The sequence below is a fragment of the Equus przewalskii genome, chromosome 2, assembly GCF_037783145.1.
Source record: "Equus przewalskii isolate Varuska chromosome 2, EquPr2, whole genome shotgun sequence".
NCBI lineage: Eukaryota > Metazoa > Chordata > Mammalia > Perissodactyla > Equidae > Equus > Equus przewalskii.
In genome coordinates this window covers 8138332-8161883 of record NC_091832.1, presented here as the reverse complement: position 1 = coordinate 8161883, position 23552 = coordinate 8138332, and the positions used below count along the sequence as shown (strand labels likewise).

Sequence of the window (23552 nt, the reverse complement as noted above, 5' to 3'; positions counted from 1 at the left end):
TATAAGACACTGCTAGAAGAAATTTTAAAAGATCCAAATAAGTGAAAAGACGTCCAATGTTCACGGATTGGAGGACTTAACATCACTAAGAGGACAATACTATCCAAAGTAATCTATAGATTCAATGAAACTCCTATCAAAAATCCAATAGCCTTTTTTGTAGAAATGGAAAAGCTGATCATCAAATTCACACAGAATTGCAAGAGGCCCAGAATAGTGAAAATAATCTTGGGGCAGGGATCAAAGTTGGAAGACTCACACTTCCCTATTTCGAAACTTACTGCAAAGCTACAGTAATCCAAACAGTGTGCTAGTGATGTAGGACAGACATAGAGACCAACATAATAAGATTGAGAGTCCAGAAATAAGGCCGTACATCTATGGCCAATTGATTTCTGAAGAGTGCCCAAACAATTCAATGGGGAAAGAACAGTCCATTCAACAAATGGTGCTGAGACAACTGGATATCCACATGCAATATAACAAAGCTGGACCCCTATCTTACACCATATATAACTATTAGCTCAAAACAGATTAACAACCTAAATGTAAGAGCTAAAGTCATAAAACTCTTAGGAAAAAAAGGGTAAATCTTTATGACCTTGAATTTGGTAACAGATTCTTAGATATGACATCAAAAGTATGAGCAACAAAAGAAAAAATACATACACTGGATTTCATCAAAATTAAAAATATTTGTGCACCAAACAACCCTATCAAGAAAATGAAAAGGCAACCTATATAATAGGAGAAAATATTTGCAAATCATGTGTCTGATAAAGGTCTGGTATCAAGATTAGATAAGGAACTCTTACAATTCAACAACACAAAACAAACAACTCAAATTAAAAATGGAGAAAAGACTTGAATAGATATTTCTCCAAAGATATACAAATGGCTGACAAGCACATGAAAAGATACTCAATATCACTAATCGTCAGGGAAATGCAAATCAAAATCACATGAGATTACACCTCACACTTACCAGGATGGTTATAATTTTTAAAAAAAACAAAAAAAAAAACAGAAAATAACAAACATTGGCAAGGATATGGAGAAACTGGAACCCTCGGACAGTGCTGATGGGAAGGTAAAATGGTTCAGCTGCTGTGGAAAACACTTTGATGGCTAAAACTGTAAAATGTAAAAGGTAAATGTAGTTACCATATGACCCAGCAATTCTACTCCTAGATATATATTACCTAAGAGAACTGAAAACATCTATCCAAACAAAAATATGTACACGAATGTTCATAGCAGTATTATTCATAACAGTCAAAATACAGAGACAGCCCAACTGTCCATCAATGGATGTCCAAACAATGTGCTATATACATACATAAAAGCAATTAAGAACTGATACACGCTACAACATGAATGACCTCAAAAACATTCTAAGTGAAAAAAGACACAAAAGGTCACATATTGTGTGATTCCACATATACAAAACATGACATATTGTATGATTCCATGTATATAAAATGTATATTCCATGTATATAAAACATATATAAAACTAAGGAGTAAATCCATAGAAACAGAAAGCAGACTGGTAGTTGCCAAAGGCTGGGAGGGAGGAAAGAATTGGGAAGCAACTGTGTAACAGGCACAAGGTTTTCTTTTCAGGATGATAAAAATGCTTTGGAATTGGATAAAGGTGCTGGTTGTACAACACTATAAATGTACTAAATACTACTGAATTGTATACTTTAAAATGGTTAATTTTATGTTACGTGAATTTCACCTCAATTTGAAAAAAATATATTTCCTCAAGGTAAGGAGTTCACCTAAGACGCAAAATAATATTCCTTGTTTTCAAAAATCAGTAATCAATCTGGGAAAGCAAGGGTAGGATCAGACAGAAGGTGTGCAAGAAGAGGTGTAGACAACACACTTGGAAAATGAGGATCCCAGTACAGGCAGATGTCGGAAAATACCAGCCAAAAAAATAAACATACTTCCTAATGACTAACGGTCGATTTTGAGCAAGAGAGCGATGCACTCATTTGTAGCAGCTTAGAACTACAAAAAGAACCATACAAAGGAAACATATTGAAGGAACTGATCTGTCTTTGTAGCAGAGAAAGAAAGAAACTTTAGTTTGCAGAACCTAGAGATATTCTGGGTCCTTCTCACCAAAGGAATCTCCTGGGGGTAGGGGGGATGGGGGAACTGATCCAGAAAAATCCAACATGTGCAATGATAAGAAATGAAAAAGGAAGGGGCACTGCATCAATACAAAGATACCAATAGACCAAACACGATAATGAGGGCAGAAAAGGGCACCAAAATACAGCAACAAAAATGACATTAAGGAGCAGATTTGTAACCAAACATTCTGCCATAAATGTGGCATATTTAACAAAGCGATGAACTCTATGAATAAAGACCGTAAGGATAGACATCAAAACTCAAGGATGAGACGATTTAAAAACAGAAAGAAAGAAAGCACAAGGTAGCAAAATTCAGAAAAGAATTTGAGGGGGAAAAAACAAAACAAACAAAAAAGAAGACTAAATGGCAAAAACAAAGAGGAGAATAAACCACGCGAAACATTCTGTAGGAGATCTGGAAGAGAGAACAAAATGAACTTTACATTAAAAGATAAAGTAAAAACACTTGAAAGAAAATGGTAAGTTTGCAAAATTCTGCAGGTTTCACAGACATTCTATTGGTGAGGATTTGTACCAACAGACAGTGTTCTACGTTCCTAAGGGAACTGTAAGTTGATACAGCCCTGAAGGACAATTATTGGAAATTAGCTATCAAAATTACAAATGCAAACATCCTTTGACCCAGCAGTCCCACTTCTGGGAACTTGTTCATTTGTACACTTGCAGAACGATAAATGTACAGAGTTATTCATTACAGCATTATTTATAATAGGAAAAACTGGAAATGATCTAACTAACAGTGAGGCCTGTAAGCTCCTTCAGTTCTCACCAGCTCTCATCCTTTAGCTTCTCTGAAGCTCCAGCCATGGACAAAGCAAAAGGTACCAGCTTCTTCTATACACCACCTACATCATCAGGGTTAGATGTGGCATCAGATATAAACATGGTTTCAGCTTGTCCTTCTGAATTTCAGTTTTTCTTCCCAGCTGCCTGCCCTAACAACCTACAATGACTTCAGGCCCAATACCATACACTGGGGCAGCAGCCTTTCATAAACTTCTTCACCAGCTTCCCTTTGTGACTTCTAGTTAGTGACTTTTCTCTCATCTTCGGACTGTTTGTCTGGATCTTTACTTCCTCTCAGCTTTTTCCACAATTGAGTAAAGAATAATCCCCATAATAAACCCTTTTTTCCATACTCATAGTGGTCCACCTTCCCCAATCTAACCCTAACGATACAATGAACCAAAAGTGAAAACAAATGACAAGAGTTTTATAGGTCCAGTTGCAGATGCATAAACTGCCCCACCCGAAGTTTCTTTCCTTGGCCGTGGAACCCTTCGAACCCATTTCCCACTTGCTACAGGTATCAGCTGCCAAAGGCTCAAAAAATCTGTGCTCGAAATAGAACAAAGAATCTTAAAATTCATATGCAGCAACAAAAGACCCAGAATTGCCAAAGCAATCCTGAGAAACAAGAACAAAGCTGGTGGTATCACAATGCCTGACTTCAAAATATATTACGAAACTATAGTAATCAAAACAGCATGATACTGGTACAAGAACAGACACACAGATCAATGGAACAGAACTAAAAGCCCAGAAATAAAACTACACATCTATGCACAGCTAATCTTCGACAAAGGAGCCAAGAACATACAATGGAGAAAGGAAAGCCTCTTCAATAAATAGTGCTGGGAAAACTGGACAGCCACATGCAAAAGAATGAAGGTAGACCATTATCTTTCCCCATGCACAAAAGTAGACTCAAAATGGACCAAAGACTTGAAAATAAGACCTGAAACCATAAAACTTCTGGAAGGGAATATAGGCCATACACTCTTTGACATCAGACTTAAAAGGATCTTTTCAAACACCATGTCTACTCAGACAAGGAAAACAAAAGAAAAAAATAAACAAGTGGACTTCATCAGACTGAAGAGCTTCTGGAAGGCAAAGGAAACTAAGATCAAAATGAAAAAACAACCCACCAACTGGGAGAAAATATTTGCAAATCATATACCTGATAAGCAGTTAATCTCCATAATATACTAAGAACTCACAGAAATGAAGCACAGAAAAACAAACAACCCAATCAAAAAGTGGGCAGAAGATAACGAACATTTTTCCAAAGAAGATATACAGATGGCCAATAGGCACATGAAAAGATGCTCAACATCACTAACCATCACAGAAATGCAAATCAAAACTACACTTAGATATCATCTTATGCCCATTAGAATGGCTATAATCACCAAGACAAAAAACAACAAATGTTGGAGAAGTTGTGGAGAAAAGGGAACTCTCATCCACTGCTGGTGGGAATGCAAACTGGCGTAGCCACTGTGGAAAACAGTATGGAGATTTCTCAAAAAATTAAAAATAGAAATACCATATAACCTAGCTATTTCACTACTGGGTATTTACCCAAAGAACTTGAAATCAACAATTGAAAGAAACATACGCACCCCTATGTTCATTGCAGCATTATTCACAATAGCCAAGACGTGGAAGCAACCCAAGTACCCACTGACTGATGATTGGATAAAGATGATGTGGTATATATATATATGATGGAATACTACTCAGCCATAAAAAAATGACAAAATCATCCCAGTTGCAACCACATGGATGGACCTTGACGGCATCATGTTAAGCAAAATGAGCCAGACAGAGAAAGACAAACACCATATGATTTCACTCATATGTGGAATATAAACGTACTTACAAAGAGAACAAATTAGTGGTTACTGGGAGAAAGGGGGTGGAGGGTGGGCACAAGGGGTGAAGGGGGATAATTATATGTACAACTGTACAAATAATAATGTACAACTGAAATCTCACTATGTTATAAGCTATTACAACCACAATTTAAAAAAAAAACAAAACACCTGTGCTCTTCTCGGGAGGATTGCCCTTGGCTTACAGGAGCCACGGAACCAGAGATGCCCGAGAGGTTACATGCCCTTCCCCAAGAGTGGGTATAACTGTTATACCTATGCAGAGGTATACCAGTGCCGCCTCCTTAACCCTGGGTGGTTATAATTCTGTAGTGCAATTCTAGGTTCCAGAGCTCCCCATGTGAACAAACTGAGATAGACTTCTGAAACCGTATCTCTACCTAGTTTCTTCCTCTGACCCCACTCCCTTACAGGTTTTTCCGAAGTCACTTTCTCAGTAAATTACTTGTACAAAAATCCCTGTCTGAGACTTTGCATCTAAGAAATCCAACCTAACACAGTTCTTGAACATATAAGAAAAACTGAACCAATTCACAGTGAATGCCATCAACCATCTGTGAGTATACCTATTTCCCAAAGCTTTGACAATATTGGGCTTTTATTACATTTACAAATTTTTGTTTGTTTCATTGGTGCTTTCTAATACTTTAAAATTGTTTTAACTAGCAAATTTAACCAAGTATCAGAATTCCTACTGATTATTATTTCACAGTAGAAACATTCACTCCCAGTGAAATATCCCAAAATGTGGTGTATATATATATATATACAATGAAATATTACTCAGCCTTAAAAAGGAATGAAATTCTAATACATGCTACAACATAGATTAACTCGGAAAACATCATACAAAATGAAATAAGCCAGACACAAAAGGACAAATATTGTATGATTCCACTTACATGAGGTACCCAGAATAGGCAAATTCACAGAGCCAGAAAATAGAATAGAGGTTACCAGAAGCTAGTGGGAGAGGAAAATGAGGAATTATTGTTTAATGAGTACAGCATTCTGTTTGGGATGATGAAAAAGTTTAGGAATTAAATAGTGGTGATGGTTGACACTGTGAATGTACCAAATGCCCCGTACACTCAAGATTGGTTAAAATGGCAAATTTTATGTTATGCATATTTTACCACAAATTTTTAACAAGTCCTTTCCCCACTGAATTATCTTGGCACTTTTGTCGCAAGTCATTAATTTAACATATGTGTGAATCCATTTATGGACTCTATTCTGTTCCATTAATCTATATGTCTCATCTTCTGCCAATAAGGATACTATAGCTTTACACCAAATCTTTAAAAGAGATAGTGTAAGTACTCCAACTTTGTTTTTCAAAATTATTTTGGCTATTTTATTTTAGGTCTTTTCTTGTCCATATAAATTTAGGGTCAGTTTGTCAATTTCTACCAAAAAAGTCAGCTAGGATTTTGGTTGGGATTGCAGTGACTCTAGAATCAACTTGGGGAGAACTGATAACAATATTAAGACTTCTGATGCATAAAAATCTGTCCACTTAACTTAGGTTTTAGTTTCCTTAGAACTATTCACCTTGCACATGCTTTATTAATTTACCCAAGTGGTTTTTTTTAATGCTACTGTAAATGGTATTTTTAAATTTTTTTTAAATGGCTGGTACATAAAAATACAACTCGTTTTTGTATAGTGACTTTGTATATCAATTTGTTACTTTAAGTAGCTTTTCTGTAGATACCTTATGATTTTAACTGCACATAACCATGTCATATATGGATAAAGGTACTTTTTTCCTTCTTCCTTTTCAAATTTACAAATTGAAGTCCTCATTTCTTTTGTTTGTCTTATTGTACTGGACAGAAGTTCCAGTAAAATGTTCAATAAAAGTGATAAGAGCAGACATTCTTGCCTTTATCCCTATCTTAAGGGGAAAGCATTCAATCTAACTACATATTAGCTGTTGGTTTTGCATAGATAATCTTTATCAGGTTATGGTTCCCCTCTCTTCATAGTTTCCCAAGAGTTTTTACCATGACTTGGCATTGTATTTTGCCAAAAATCTTTCTGTATTTATTGAGGTGATATGAATTTCCTCTTTTAATCTATTAACATGGTAAATTTCATTGATTACTTTAAAATGATAAGTCAACCTTACATTTCTCAGATAAACTCCATTTGGTCATGCTGTATTATCTTCTTTCTATATTCCTGGATTTAATTTGCTAATATTTTAAGGACTTTCACATCTTCATTTATGAGGATTTTGGTCTACAGTCTTCTTTTCTTGAAATGTCTTTATCTCATTTGAGTACCAGAGTAACGCTGGCCTTAAAGAATGTATAAGGAATATGGACATGTTCCTTTCTCATCTATCTTCTTATTTGTATGAATTCAGAATCTTAACCTTTTGATATACTCGTATAGGTCCAGTTTTTTCAGGATGATGCCTTTTCCCTTATGTTCCTACGTGAATGCTCACTTTCTTTACTGCTTCCCTGAACCTACGGGTAGAATTTTACTAGACATTATTTCAGAGGTAGACACCAGGCTTTTATAGTTCCTTGCTCATAAAGGCCTAAGGTCGTAGGCTTCATCTCCAGGCATGAGACCAGTCTCTAGCCCCTAATATCTATATCCAGTTTAAAAGGCCATTTGCCTTCAGCAACCGGTCATTGCACTGGCATTGATTTCCCTTTCAGGTTCTAGGATCTGAGAACTGTTCTTTCTTGCTTGCCAAATTTAATTTTTTGTCATTGCTGCTGTTTTATTTTATTTTGTTGGTTGATTTTATTTAGTGTAAGAGAGGGTCTTCAGCTCAACCTGCCGTACTATTAGAAAGTCTATCATTCACTCTTTTACTTTTCGTTTTATGATAAAAGCAATTTCTTAAACATTAAAAGAAAAACATCCCATGCCCTGGTGTACTCCTTCACCTACATTTAACAATTTTATTATTTGCCACATATATTTCAAATCCATTTTTTAAGTGAGAAAAGTTTACAGATGGTTTAAGTCCCCAATCGTTCTTCATTCCATATCCTTTCCTTCTTTCCTCCCCAGAAGTTTGAGAGTTACACAAATACGTTTTTACATTTTTACATTATATATATGAATTCAGATATAATAAAGAACATTGCATTTTTTAAGTCTTATATAAATCTTACCAAGCTGAATCTATTCTTTCATTACATTTTTAAAAAACAATGGTATGTTTTCAAATATGGACAAATTTTGAATATGGACACATTTTGCACATGTAGATCTAGTTCATTTAAACTGTGGTAGAATATTACATTGTATGACTATCACACAGTTTGTTTATTTTGGCTTTCATGAGAAAGAATGTTTGCAATAGCAAAAGCAGAGAACAATGCTGCAGTAAACATCCTTGTATGTCCTCTTGTGCACATGTTCAAGAGTTTTTCTTGAGTAGACATCTAAAAGTGAACTTAATGGGGTGTAGGATACAAACACCTCTAATTTTTCCTGGTTTACCAGATTTTTTTTCCAAATCCTCACATTAATTTATATGTCCACCAGATATCACTGAGAATGTGCCCCTATCTGCTCAGTAGGGTGCCTAGCTCATAGATGTTTACTTTAAATAAAAGAAGAAATTAATGAAGAGAAAAAAAAATTTTGGCTTTTGCTTCCACATATCTTTTCATTTCATCTATTACACTGTCATTATATCTATACCATCACATCAGGTTTGATTCGACACAATGGGGTCTATTTTAGAAGATATATGTATCAAATGTATATACTTTTATTATAAATTCTCCGTTTTTCATTTTTAAATTTTTAAATTCTAATTTAAAAATGGACTTGCTTTATTGCTTTTTAATTGCTTTCCTTTCTCTCCATTATGTGACTGTGTGAGAGTTTATTTTTATAATTCTTTTTAGTTGTTCCTATGTGTTAGCTACTATAAATAATGTGAGGAATATCTCTGCATAATATTTCTCTGTATTTAAGAAGTTTTCACTATGATATAGTTTTAGAATTGGAATTGGTAGATTACAAATTATGGATATTTTAACTGGTGTTCACATTCATGCTGATAAAACGTTTTCCAAAAGTACAGTGTAGATTTACATTCCTTCCAGGAAAATGCTGGAATGTTTAATTTAGTATAGTCTCATAGGATTGAATATTTTCATTGTAAAATAAAATTATTTTCTTAATTTAAAAGGTAAAAAGTGGTGTGTAATTGTTTTAATTTGCATTTCATTTCCTATTAGTAAGGTTAAGTATTTCTCCTCAACTGTGATGAGTAATTATATGTCTATTTATGTAAGCGTCAGTTAGAGTTCCTCCAGAAACAGACTCTGAAACAAGATTTCAATGCAAGTAGTTTACTTCAGAGGTACAGGAATCTCTGGTAGAGAAATGAAGACTTATTATAGAGGGAAAGGAAGGCAGCCTATAAATGGGTGCTATTAAACCAGCTACTACAGTGAACAACTAGAGTTTAATCCGACAGGGAAACCCTGGAAAACAGTACCAAACATCTCAGAATCAGTGGATGGGAGAAAGAGATGGCAGTGAGATGTGGTGAGTAAGAAATGCAAGCCAGAAAGCACCATAAATGTAACCTATAAACATAATGGCTTGGAGAGGGAACAGAAAAAAGGAGCAAAAAGGAAAAAAAGGAGAAGGATTGGGAGAAGAGGCACAAAGGGAAAGTTAAAGCATACAAAGACAAGGATAAACAGTTTTATAATTTTGTGTAAATTCAACTGTGTGGCCACATGTTATTACATGAGATAATCCCTTGAGAATTTTAAAGATGGACAGAACCATTCCCCATTTCACTCACAGTCTCCTTAGGACAAAACTGAGATTAAACCAAAAACATTGTTAAGAGGCAAAAACTAGGGTTGATGCCTAAGTGACCAAGAAGAACTACAGTAGTGCATCCAAAGCCATAAGCTCAGGAACACCAGAAATAAAATGAGGAAAAACTTCAAATTTTATACAGCACTAAGATTTTGAAAAATCAAAGTCAATTTTTTAAAAAAGAAAAAAGGCAAGTGGTAAGGAGAGATTTTAAACATTACTAAGGTGTATTCTACTTAATCTCAGGGGTTCATTTTTCTTTTAAAGAAAGAATGTCAAACAGAGGTCAAAAGTTTCCTTAGCAACCGGCTATAGACAGATTCCTAACACAACACATACATTGAAATAGCCTACTCTGTTTAAGATATTGAAACAGGCTCTCTCCCTATATTATTTTTCTCTCATCTTAATGTATTTTAAATTATGTATTTTTAAATTATGTATTTTTAAATTATGGTTTTAATTATCTTCTTCAAAAGATTGCTTTGAGGAGATCATCAAGGAGGTGAAAGCCTATTATCAAGAAGATTGACTACAACTCTGAGGCTGTGCCCTTCATGACCACCTCAGGCTGACATAGGGACAACATGCTGGCTACTAGCAGCAAGATGCACTGGTTCAAAGACTGGAAGATTACTAAGAAAGGAAGAGAATTTGGCAGGCATGATACTTCTAGCTGTGCTGGACTCCATCATTCCTGCTGTCTGCCCTACCAACAAACCCTTGTATATTGTCTACAAGATCGGGAACATCAGCACCATGCCTGTGGGCTGGGTGGAATCAGGCTTCCTCAAGCCCAGCATGGTGGTGACCTTTGCCCCCTGCAATATCACTATGGAGGTCAAGTTTGTAGAGATGTACCACAAGCCCCTGCCCAACTAGAGTATGGGCATCAACGTGAAGGACATCAGGCAGGACAATATGCAGCAAAAACGACCTGCCCTCAGAAATGGGTAGCTTTGTCTCTCAGGTAATCCTTCTCAACCACTCCAGTCACATCACAAACTGCTACTCACTAGTACCAGAATTCCACACCCATATCACCTGCAAGTTTGTTGAGTTGTAGGAGAAGAATAACTGCAGTTCAGGCAAGAAGCTTGACGACAACCCAATGCCCTGAAGTCCAGGGACTTGGCCATCACCCAGATGATCTCAGGCAAGCCCATGTGGTTGGAAAATTCTCAGAATATCTGCCCCTTAGTCACTTTGCTATGCATGACACAGGCAAACAGTGGCTACTGGGGTCATCAAGGCCAGGGTAACAAAGTCACCAACTCAGCCTTGAAAGCAGACAAAAAGTAAGTGGTGACAGCTATTTCAAGCCCTTCCAGACCTGGAGCAGCCTGCAAGTACCACAGGTACTATTTACAAAGCAGTGAGGGCCCAACTCTCAAGCACAAGCACCATCACCACATGCAAGCTTTCGGATGCACACTGTAGCACTGTGCTAAAGAATGCTGACTTAACTGTAGGTATGGTGAACTGAAAAAAATGGCCTAGTATCTATGAATATTACCTTATAAGGCAAAATATGTGATTAAATTAAGGGTGTTGACAGGAGAGGCTTATCTTGAATCATCGGGGGAGGAGGGTGGACCTAAATGTGATTCTTATAAGAGGCAGAGGGAGTTTTGAGATAAACACACAGAGAGAGGAAAAGATGATATGAATACCAAGGCAGAGATTAGAGCTATGTGTCCACAACCCAAGAAATGCTGACAGCTACCAGAAGTTGGAAGAGGCAAGGTAGGGATTGTCCCTTAATGCCTCCATAGCAAGTGGGCCCTGCTGACATCATAATTTTGGACTTGCAGTATCTGGAACTGTGAGAGAAAACATTTCTGTTGTTTCAAGCCACTAAATTTGTGATAATTTTTTACAGCAGCAATAGGAAACTAATACAGTAGTCACGTAGTTAAACAAATATTGAACAAGACTGAGCTATCAATGAGACCACACAAAATTAAAATTCCAGACTCAAAATTTTAGTTTACAAGGAAATGCCATTAAAATGTGGTCGAGATTCTTTAAAGAAATTCAAAATGTGAAACTAGACCCTCAACTCCCTGATTTTCCATCAGTGTTGCAAATACAACTAGGAGGTAAAAAAAAAAAAATCAAACCAATATTTAATAAGCACTATTTGCCAAGAACGCAAGTACTAGGAATATAAACAACTTTTTACATCTGTTAGAAGTGATTAAAAAGCAAAAGTTTAACAAGATGTCAAAGTGAACACTAAATACGATTTTCCCTGAAAATAAACAGAATTTCCTTCAAACTCATAAATACACACTGACACATACATATATTTCTATATATTTAGTACACATCTCCCACTCATCCAACATCTTTAGCAACGGCACCCATCCTCAGCATTAAACATAGCTTTAAAAGAAAATGATAAAAATAGGACATGAGAGAAAGACAGTCACATGAGTTGTCATGTATTTGAAAAATCCAGCAGATTCAGTTAATCCCAGATAAGGACCAAAGAAACAAAATAAAATAATCCTGCCTTACAGCAAAAGAAAACCTTGATCAGACTGAAGACATGAAGTTTGCCATGCCCTCCAAGTGAGCTCTTACAAATCACTGGCTTCAGAACTGCAAATAGCTGAGAACATAGGCAGTAGTTTCAAGCTATTCCTATAATCACTTATTTCCTGAGAGCAAAAACCTTTCTTCTCTTACCAAGCCAAAGGTTTCCCTGTATTAAATACCTTCTTGCTTAAAGTGCCTACAGGTCTATTTATTATTTTTGTTTTGTACCAAACTCTGATACAAAATGATCTTCCTTTTCAAATGCCCTCCATTGAGTAATAATTACATTAAAAGTAAAACAAGTTAAGCACAGTAGTAGTATGCAATCTTTCAGACTCTAGTTTTGATAAAACCATTCATCCAAATTCCCCTTTAATTACTACCACCACCATCTCTTTTCCTCTGAAAGACAAGTGTTTTTGTTTTGTTTTGTGCATTTTTTTAAACAAATAAGAATGCCCCAAACACTGCCCTGAAGAAGCTCAATGCCTAGGAGGGCAAATATGTAAAAAACAGTACTACTGCAGGGTATGTGCTATAACACTATGCAAAATGTACAAAAAGATTAAAGAGAGAGAGTAAATGACTTAGAGAGAATTAAGGAATGCATTCCAGCAAAAGTAGTACTTGAGCAGACTACTGAAAAATAAAATGGAGTTTACCAGGCAGATAAAAAAGGTGGAGACCATTCTGTACAGAGAAAATATCATGGCCAAAGATGTAATGCATGAAATCATGGTATGTTTGGGGAAGTAAAAGCAGGTCAAAATCAAGAACACCTAGCACCCAGATCTTGGTTTCTAATACCATTCTCCAATAAAAGGAACCAGAATTCCTTGGAGAAACGGCTAATTCTAAGATTGGGCCAGGCAATATACAACATGAGCCTGCAACAACTTGCAATGCCAGAAAGTAAGTAAGTGCTCAAATACAAAACACACAAACACACAATGGTAGGAATATGTCAAAGGGATTCAATAGCTAACTGACACAGCTCCCCATAGTCAAAGCTGTAAAATTTGAGCAACAAAATAAATAAAGTAGTACTGAATTATAATCCAAAGTATAAAAGAACTATCCATGAGTCCAGACTGACATATATATATACACACACACATATACATACACACACACACACAAATAAGTAAATAAGAAGAGACAAATCTCCCAGGAGAATTCCAAATAATTTATGTACTCAGTCTTCATTAAGGTGGAGTATAACTCCTCACTCCCTCAGTGTGGAATGCACACAGTGACTTCCTTCCAAAGAATATGGAGGGGAAACAGTAACTTTACAGTGAAGAAAATTAATAAACACTATCTCAGCCAGGTGATCAAGGTCAGTATCAGCAATGCTAAGTCATGTTATGATACGTTATAACAAAAACGGTAATTTACCTCTGTGGTCTTCCTCCCCAAAAAACATAACCCAAGTCTAATGATGACAAAAACATCAGACAAATCCCAGCTGAAGGACATCCTACAAAATACCTGACAATTCTCTTGAAAATTGCTGAAAGTCATCAAACACAAGGAATGTCTGAGAAACTATCACATCAAGAGGAGCCTAAGAAGACATCACCTGAGAACTTGTTTAAAATCTAATTTCTCAGGCCTGACTCCAAACCCCTGAATAACAAACTCTGGGGCTAGGGCCCAGCAACCTGTGTTTTAACAAGACGACAGATGATTCTGATTCATGCTAAAGTTTGAGAACCACTTCCTTAAATGCCTGAGGTAGACAGGTTTCGTAACTTGATAAGATGTGAAATGGACTATGGAGGAATCTGCCTAAGAAATTCAAATTTCTAAAAACACTATGCCAACAACAAAAAGAACATGGGCCCTGACACAAGAGAGAAGAACACACCACTTTATCTTCTCTATTATTCATATAAAAGTAAACACAAGACAGTCTGGGTTAAAACTTCAATTTTGGCCAAGAGATAACTTCTGATAAACACACTCCTTTCTAGCATGCTAACAACAAAGGATGCTACTGATTTCCATCCAGTGGCCTCTTAGAAGAATGCTTTCATGAAGAAGAAAGAAATGGATGTCTAGCAAGGAAGAGATCAACCAAGGAGCTGGCTGATAGTCAAGTCATGGATAATAAAGCAGATTGCTTTTCTGTCAGAAAAAAAAAAAAAAAACAGGAAAGGATTGTGTAAGAATGCCATGTCCCAAAATATGAGATTTAGGCTGAATGTTTATATACTCCCCAAAATCTGTATGTTAAAGCCCTAACCCCTATTATGGCTATATTTGAAGTAAGGAAGTAATTAAGATTAAATGAGGTCATAAGGGAGGAGGCCCTGATACCATAGGATTAGTGTCCTTATAAGAGGGGACACTAGAGAGTTCACTGGCTCTATCTCCAAACACACGCCAAGGAAAAGCCATGAGAGCAAATAGCAAGATAGCAGCTATCTGCAAGCCAGGAAGAGCATCCTCAGGAGAAACCAAACCAGAGGAACATTAACCTTAGACTTCCAGTCTCCATAACTGCGAGAAAACACATTTCTGCTGTTTAAGCCCCCCAGTCCCTGGTATTTGTTATGGCAGCCCTAGCTAACTACTATATATTTGCTAACAAGAAGTGGGGTTCTGCTCTAATAAATACCTAAAAATGTGGAAGCGGCTTTGGAACTGGGTGATGGATGGATGCTGAAGAGTTTTGAGGTGTGTGCTATGAGAAAACTAGATTGCTATGAAGGGGCTGTTGGTAGAAATATGGCTGTTAAAGATGATTCTGGTGAGAGCTCAGAAAGGAAAAACAAGAGATGGGAAGAAAGCCTCCACCTTATCTGAGAATACATAAATAATTATGAACAGTGTGTTGGTAGAAATATGGATATTGAAGGCCATTCTGGTGAAGTCTCAGAACTTAGGAATAGGTTATTAGAAACTAAAGGAAAGGTGATCCTTATTATAAAGTAGCAAAGAACTTGGCTGAATTGTGTTCTAGTATTTTGTGGAAGATAGAACTTATGAACAATGAAACGATATTCAGCAGAGGAGATTTCTAAGGAGAGTACTGAGGGCGCACAGGTTGGGTCCTCCTTAATGCTTACAATAAAATGTGAGATGAGAGAGATGAATTGAAGAAGAAATTGTTAAACAAAAAGGAACCAGAACTTGAAGATTTGGAATATTCTCAGCCTATCCATATTGCAAAAAATGAGAAAGCTTGCTCTAAAAGAACACTGAAGGTGTGGCTGAACAAGCATTTGATAAAGAGATTAGTATGGGTGTGAACCACAAATTTAATCAGCCACCTCAGCAGAAGCCTGAAAAGGAATGTGATTATACTAGCAGAAACATTGCCAGCTGAGACTAAAGAGGACAGAAAAAAAAAACAGGACAGAAAGAAAGAAGGTTATCAGATTGCTGGGAATTTACAGGACTAACCATAGAGCTATTCTGCTACGAAAATTCAATATCCTTCAACAAAAGGGAAGAATGACCCCAAAGGTGATTTAGACATCTTCAGGGATGCCACGGGTCCAGGAAGCAAGGCTGCCTCCACTTTCATCTACAAGCCAAGAAGAGAGCTCTCACCAGACCAAACTAGCCAAACCTTTATCTTGGACGTGCAGCCTCCAGAACTGTGAGAAAATAAATTTCTGTGTTTAAGACACCTACTCTGTGGTATTTTGTTATGGCAGTGCAAACTGATTAATATGTGAGGCAAGCTAAAATGTGGCATAATTTAAGAGCAACCAATGTGGCAAGGAAGAAAAAGGATAAATTTGACTTGTAAACTGTGATAAATCTCAAATGAACCATCCAGTTATGGAATTACCATCTTAGATGGGGAATAAATGAAATTCTAGCACACTACTTGGCTCTGCAATCTCAATAAGGGAAATTACATTTATTGCTTTTTCAGCTTTGGAATCACCTTCTGGACCAGAGATTCTCAATCCTGGCTACCTAAGAGAATTATCTGGATATCTTTTTTAAAATATCATTGCCACTAGCCCACACACTCAGAGATTCTGACACAATTAATCCAAGTGGGATTCAAGCATTCATATTGTTTAAAAAGGTCCCCAGGTGATCCTAATGTGAAACCAGCGTGAGAACCACTGCTCTGGAGAACCTACAAGCTTCATTTGGTAAAACTTAAAAATGAGAGAAAAATGAAAATTCCTAGGCCCCATTCCCAGAGATGCATTTTCAGATAATTTATGGAGGACCCAAGAATCTGCATGTTAAAAAGTTCCAAAGGTGATCCTGTCATACAACCAACTACAAGAACAGTTTTGTTCTTGTGCACATGCTGTTTACTCTATTTGGAAGACTGCTTCCAAACTTCTCCAGCTGGTAAAATCATCTTGGAAGCCTGAGAGCTTAAATACCGTCCCAACTTAAGTTTTAATGGTAATGCCTGAGTTAATTATTCCAAAAATCTGCCTATCTTCTCTTCCTTCCATTCCCACACAATGCCAAACAGAACACAAGTTTTGAGTAAATATTTACTAAAACATATCAATAAATTGAAAGCAACACTCCAAAAAATTCTTGGCCACACCTACTGTACTTTTCCAGAGCTGGGGTTGCTCTCCACAAGATAAGAAACAAGCTCATCACTGTTATCATCTTTCCCACTTATATGAGTAGTTTCTAGAATATCTAAATAATTTCATCTACCACAGAGGAACATATTCAATACCTGTAAGGAATTTCATTTCTGAACTGAGCAACTCTTTCATGGCTACAGAAAAAGAACATTTATGAGAAGATATACATCGAAAACATATACAAACAAAGCATAACTTTTTAAGCTATAAACACTGAAATTGGTAAGGTTTTTGATATTCAGTTGATGTATTTGGAGACCATCTATGATTTTAAGTGTATTTAAATGATGACTTCCCACAAAAGGCATAGTTCCCAGAGCCATTAAAGGTAATAATGGGTAAGAAACAGTAAGTATCTAAAATGTGCAAGTCATTATATTGAGCAATGATTAATGGACAAAAATAAATAAATATATGCATATTAACCCATATATTTTTAAAAGAAATCATGTCCTATATTAATTAAGCCTAAGTCCTAAATTAATCCCAGAAAGAATATACTGGAAAACAATATTTGGCCAACAAAACAAGAATGGCAAATTTATAATGTAAAAAAAGGTCTAAAATGGAAGATTGGATTCTTGCATTAAAAAAAGTACTAAAATACTAGATTAATGCATCGACTTTGAAATGCAATTAAGAGATTTATCATCAGGACTCACAAATGCCCACTAGATTTGACAATTAGAAGAGCATCGTTAGCTACCCCTGGAAAACCTTATTTACCTTGTTAAGGCAATTCAAATACCTTCATAGTGTATAAAATATTGGGCCAACTAATCACTGCATAGGGCAATTTGAATATCAAAAATAAAAATGGCTATACTTGATTGTAACATATTGAATAGAAGAAATACCTGAATGAGGAAACTACTATTTTGCCATTCCCAATGTAATACCTAATTCAGGGAAAGATCATGAATGGAGGCTAAAACCATTATGCAAAAGGTTGCTGGGGATCAGAATGTTTCTAAAATGCTAAGATGATCCACACCCTTGTATTCCCAATTACTACATATGGGTGAGAAAGCTGGAGAGTGAAGAAGGTTGACAGGAAAAAAACTGATTTATTTGAAATATGGTGTTGGAAGAGAGCTCTACAGATACACTGGACTGCCAGAAAGACAAACAAGTGGGTCCTAGACAAAATTAAACCTGAACTATGGCTGGAGGCAAAAATCATAAAACAGAGGCTGTCCTTCTTTGGGCACATCATGAGAAGGCAGGATTCTTTGGAAAAGATAATGCTGGGAAAAGTAGAAGGCAGCAGGAAAAGAGGAAAACCAAGTATGAGATGGACTGACTCCATAAAGGAAACCACAAGCATGAGTCGACAGAAGCTGAGTAGGGCTGTTGAGGACAGGGTATTGTGGACATCACTCATTCATAGTGTCACCAGAAGGCAGAGAGGACTTGATGGCAATTAACAACAACAAAAGTATCACCCCCAGATTACTTGCTAATTTGCCAAACACGCATCACCCGAACCAAATGATCGACCTAAACATCACAAACAGTGAGACAACATATTGCTATAAGCTTTCTGATGTGATAAAATATGCAGTTTACAATATCACATCACCCATCAAATACTTCTGCCAGAATGTTCCATTTAAGTCTAATTAAGCCTCTAGACCTACAGGAGATAGAGGAACAAGTCAAATGACATCATGAAGCAACAAATGTATAAATCCAGAATGTGCAACATTCTACAAGACTATCTTGACTTTTCAACAAGTCAATGTCACTCCCACCCAATACCCCAAGAAAAGAGTTAAGGGAACTCTTCCAAACTAAGATACTAGAGACACAACTATCACATGCAATATATGAACTGCAATTGGACCATGATTTTAAAAATTCTTGGCATAATTGGGAAAATTTCAGTGTTGACAGGATTTTGGACAAAATTACAGAATTATTAATTTTCTTATATGTAAGTATGGTATTGTGTTTACAGAAAATTATCCCCATTCTTAGGAGTTGCAGGCAGAAGTATTTAACAATGAAGTATAATGATGTCTACAAGTTAAAGCAACATATGTATACAGTCATGCACTGCATAACAATGTTTCAGTCAACGATGGACTGTATATATGACAGTGGTCCCATAAGTTTACTATCAGATAGCCTAGGTGTGTAGTAGGCTATGACATCTAAGTTTATGTAAGTACACCCTATGACATTCACACAATGATGGAATTGCCTAACGATGCATTTCTCGGAACATATCCCCATTGTTAAGCAACCCATGACTGTTTAGAGAGAGAAACAAAGCAAATACACTAAGACATTAATTATTGAATCTTTAGGTAGAAGGTATACAAGTATTCACTGTGCTATTTCAACTTTTCTGTATGTTTGACAATTTTCATAACGAAAAGCTGAGGAGAAAATTTCTTCTCATCTTAAAATCTTGAAAAATTTCACTTGAAAAAGACTTTCAGTAAATAAACTAAAAAGCAAAACAATGAAGTCTGTCAGATTTCAAACTAAATGTCCATGAATTCTCACCAAAAAAATAAGAAAAAACACTAGATTTAATAACATCCAACATCTACTCATGATAAAAACTCACAGGAAACTAGGAATAGAGAAAAACTTCTACAACTTGATAAACAACAGCTATACAAAAAAAAACCACAACTAGCCTAACACTTAAGAGTGAAAAACTAGATGCTTTTCCTCTAATATCAAGAATTAGACAAGAATGTTCCTTCTCACCACACCTATTCAACATGACACTGGAAGTTGTAGCTAATGTAATCAGACAAGAAAAGGAAATAAAAGATAGACAAACTGGAAAGGAAAAAATAAAACTGTCATTGTTAACAGATGTCAAGATTATTTATATTAAAAAATCACAAAGAATCAACAACAATAACAGAAAACTTCTGGAACTACTAAGTGATTAGAGATTTAGATTACAGAATACAAGGTTAATATTCAAAAGTAAATTGCTTTCGAAAAAAGGATTCTGGGAAGACAGCAGAAAATGAAGCACCCAGACCTGGTCTCCATACCTAGACCACAGGTGTACTGGCAGAATCTGTCTGTAATTATCTTGGAGCTCTGGAGTCTATTCAAAGGCTTGCAACATCCAGGGCAAGTAGTGGCCTGTAAATTGCATTTAATTTCCATTAATTTCAGTTCTTAGCGCAGTAGCAGCTACCTGTGCCCTACCCCCACACTCCAATGCAAGCAGCCAGGCAAGTGTTCAAGGAGCATGTTGACATAGCTTGTGGGAGCCATGGTGGGCAGTAAGGATGCTCTCCTCCAAATATCAGGGAATCTGTGCTACAGTAATCACTGATTATCACTTTTGACCACAGAGGCACAGAGGTGAGCAGCCATTTCTGCATTTAGCCCTCCAGCTAAAGTGACTTCCAGGATATTTAAAGGGCTCATCGCCTTTTTCCTTCCTCCTCTTCATTTTTCTCTCTTTCCTCTTTTGGGAACCAGATATTTAAGAACAAGGAAATTCAAAAGCAAACACAAATACAGAATTAAGGATGTCACTGGGCTTAACCAAGGAAAAGTGAAGGTTCAGAAGAGACCCAAGAAGATCTTTTTTCTTTTTCTCTTTTTTTTTTTTTTGAGGAAGATTAGCCCTGAGCTAACTACTGCTAATCCTCCTCATTTTGCTGAGGAAGCCTGGCCCTGAGCTAACATCTGTGCCCATCTTCCTCTACTTTATACATGGGACACCTACCACAGCATGGCGTGCCAAGCAGTGCCATGTACACACCCAGGATCCAAACCGGCGAAGCCTGGGCCGCCAAGGCAGAACATGCGCACTTAACTGCTGCACCACCGGGCAGGCCCCAGAGAAGATCTTAAGTATAAACCTTAGCCCAATCTCTGGAACAGAGACAGCCTACAACAATTTAAAAATCAAAGAAACAAAAACAATGAACAAACAAAACAGCAAACCCTAGGGAAGGGAAGGGAATCATTTCAAGAGTTACCACATTATTAGATTCAAACACCCAATTTTCAACAAAAAGTCACAGGGCATAGAAAGAAACAAGAAAGTAGGGTCCATTCAAAAGGAAAAAAATGAACCAACAGAAACCACACCTGAGAAAGACAAGATGTTAAATCTACTAGACAAAGACTTTAAAACAACTATCTTAAAGATGCTCAAAGAACTAAAAGAAAATACGGAAAAAGTCAAAAAGATAACATAAGAACAAAGTAGAAATATCAATAAAGAGAATAAAGCTAAAAATAAAGCACAAAAAAATCTAGACAAAAAAGTATAATAACTAAAAAATTTACTAGATGAATTCAAAGGCATATTTGAGTAAGCAAAAGAAAGAATCAGAAAACTTGAAGATAGAACAATGGAAATTATCAAGTATGAGGAACAGGAAGAAAACAGATGGAAGAAAAGTGAATAGAGCCTAAACGACCTGTGGGACACCAGAAGAAGACTAATATAAGCATTGTGAAAATCCCAGAAGGACAAGAGAAAGAGAGGGGGGAGGAGAAAAATTATTTGAAGAAATAATGGCCAAAAAGTTCCCAAATTTGATGAAACACATGTATATAAACATCCAGAAAGCTCAATGAACTCCACATAGGATGAACTCAAAGAGATTTACACAGAGACACATAGCCAAACTGTCTAAAGACAAAGATAGAATCTTGAAAGCATGAAGAGAGAAGCAACTTGTCACATACATTCCTCAACAAGATTATCAGCAGATTTTTTATCAGAACCTTTGGAGGGCAGAGGCAGTGGGCCGGTATAGTCAAAGTTCTGAAAGAACAAAACAGCCAACAAAGAATCCTTTATGTACCAAAACGTCCTTCAAAACTTAAAGAAGAAATTAAGACATTACTAAGAGTTTTCCATTAGACTTGCCCTTTTAAGAAGTGCTAAGATGTCCTGCAGATTGAAATGAAAGAACACCAGACAGTAACTCAAAAATATATGATGAAACAAAGATGTTGGCAATTATAAAGGCTACTATTATTGTAACAATGGTGTGTAACTCCACTTTTTGTTTTCTACATGATTTCAAAAACTAATATATTTTTTAAAAAATCATTAGAGTCATGTGTCACTTAACGATGGGGATATATTCTGAGAAATGCATTGTTAGGCAATTTTGTCACTGTACAAACATCATAGGGCATACTCATAAAAACCTAGATGGTATAGAATACTATACACCTAGGCTATATGGTGCTCATGTTATGGGAGCACAATCACATATGCAGTCTGTCACTGACCAAACCATTATGCAGCACATGACTATATTTGTGCAAAACCTAGAACTACTGTAACTTTGGTTTGCAGCTCTTACATTACTTAGTTTTCTACATAATTTAAGAGATTAACAATTAAAAACATTATTAGTTTAGGTTTTGGGACAATACATAAAGATTAATTTTAGGATATCAACACCTGAAACAAGCAGGTTAGAGCTGTTAAAGGAGCAAAATTTTGAATGATGTTGAAGTTAACCTGACATAAATTCAAATTAGTGTGTTATAACTTTAGGATGTTAAATATAATCCCTTTGATAACCACAAAGAAAATATCTAAAGAATATACATAAAGGAAATGACAGAGGAATTTAAATGTTTCAATACAAAAATCATCTAAACACAGAAAAGATAATATGAATGAATACTGAGAACATTATGCTAAGTGAAAAAAGACACAAAAATTCCACTTACATGATGTCATTTGAGTAGCCAAAATCAAAGAGACAAAGTAAAATGGTGGTTACCAGGCACTAAGGTAATGGGGGAGTTATTGTTTAATGGACAGAGTTTCACTTGTACATGACAAAAAGTTATGCAAATGGTGGTGATGTTTGCACAGCAATATGAATGTACTTGAGACACCACTGAACTGTACATTTTAAAATGGTTAAGATAGTTAATTTTACATTATGTGTTCTTTATCATAATAAAAAAAATATTAGGGAAAAAAACAAGGATCATGGCAATGGTGCACAGGTCAGATTTGAGAGAAAAATTTTAGCTAAACTTTATACAAATTGAATCCAATACTTTTGAGGCATCTGTAGGATTTTCAGAATGTGCTGTCCATGAGTTAGAAATGTGGGTCTGGAACTATATTTCTGGTAGTCATTAGTGTATTGGTCTGACTGAAGCCACTGGTATGGATGATATTTATTACCCAGGGAGAGCAAGTAAAAGACTGAGAATAGTACTGTATTAGTTTCCTACTGCTACCGTAACAAATTACCACAAAACTGACCAGTTTACAGCAACATAAAGGAGGCCAGATGTCTTAAAATGGGTGTCAATGGTGATGTTTTACCTATGGAGACTCTTGAAGAAAATGTTTACTTGCTTCTAGAAGCTTCCAGCTTCTGGAGGCTATCCTCAATCTTTGGCTCCCAGCCTTGCATTGCATACCCTTTTTCTCTCTCTGCTTTTATTGTCAAATCACCTTCTCTCTAAATTTGACCCTCTTGCCAAACTCTTATTAGGACCCTTGTGATTACATTGGGCCCATCCTGATAACACAGCATAATCTCTCCATCTAACTATCCTTAACTTAATCATCTTCAAAGTAATTTTTGTCATATAAGGAAACATATTCAAAAGTTCTTGAGATTAGGATGTGAACACCTTTAGGGAGCCATTAATCTTCCTATTGCCAGAACCCTGAGGAATATTGTAAGGAGAAAGACCCTTCAAAGGCTTTTTTGTTTACAGTAATGGAAATATTCTCCCAATCATTCAGATATAAACTTTAAT

General features: G+C 36.1%; 1 protein-coding gene across 7 annotated transcripts in view; it reads right to left on the bottom strand.

Annotated features, from left to right (window-relative positions):
* Positions 1–23552, bottom strand: part of FAF1 (Fas associated factor 1) — a 473410-nt gene that overhangs the window by 406875 nt on the left and 42983 nt on the right. Inside the window, exon 1 of one of the 7 annotated variants that reach the window (XM_070609692.1) lies at positions 19829–19917. The exons of the other annotated variants lie outside the window; for them this stretch is intronic. The gene's annotated coding sequence lies outside the window, so the exon portion shown is untranslated. Of the gene's footprint in view, positions 1–19828; positions 19918–23552 lie in introns of those variants that run through there. 7 annotated transcript variants of the gene reach the window in all.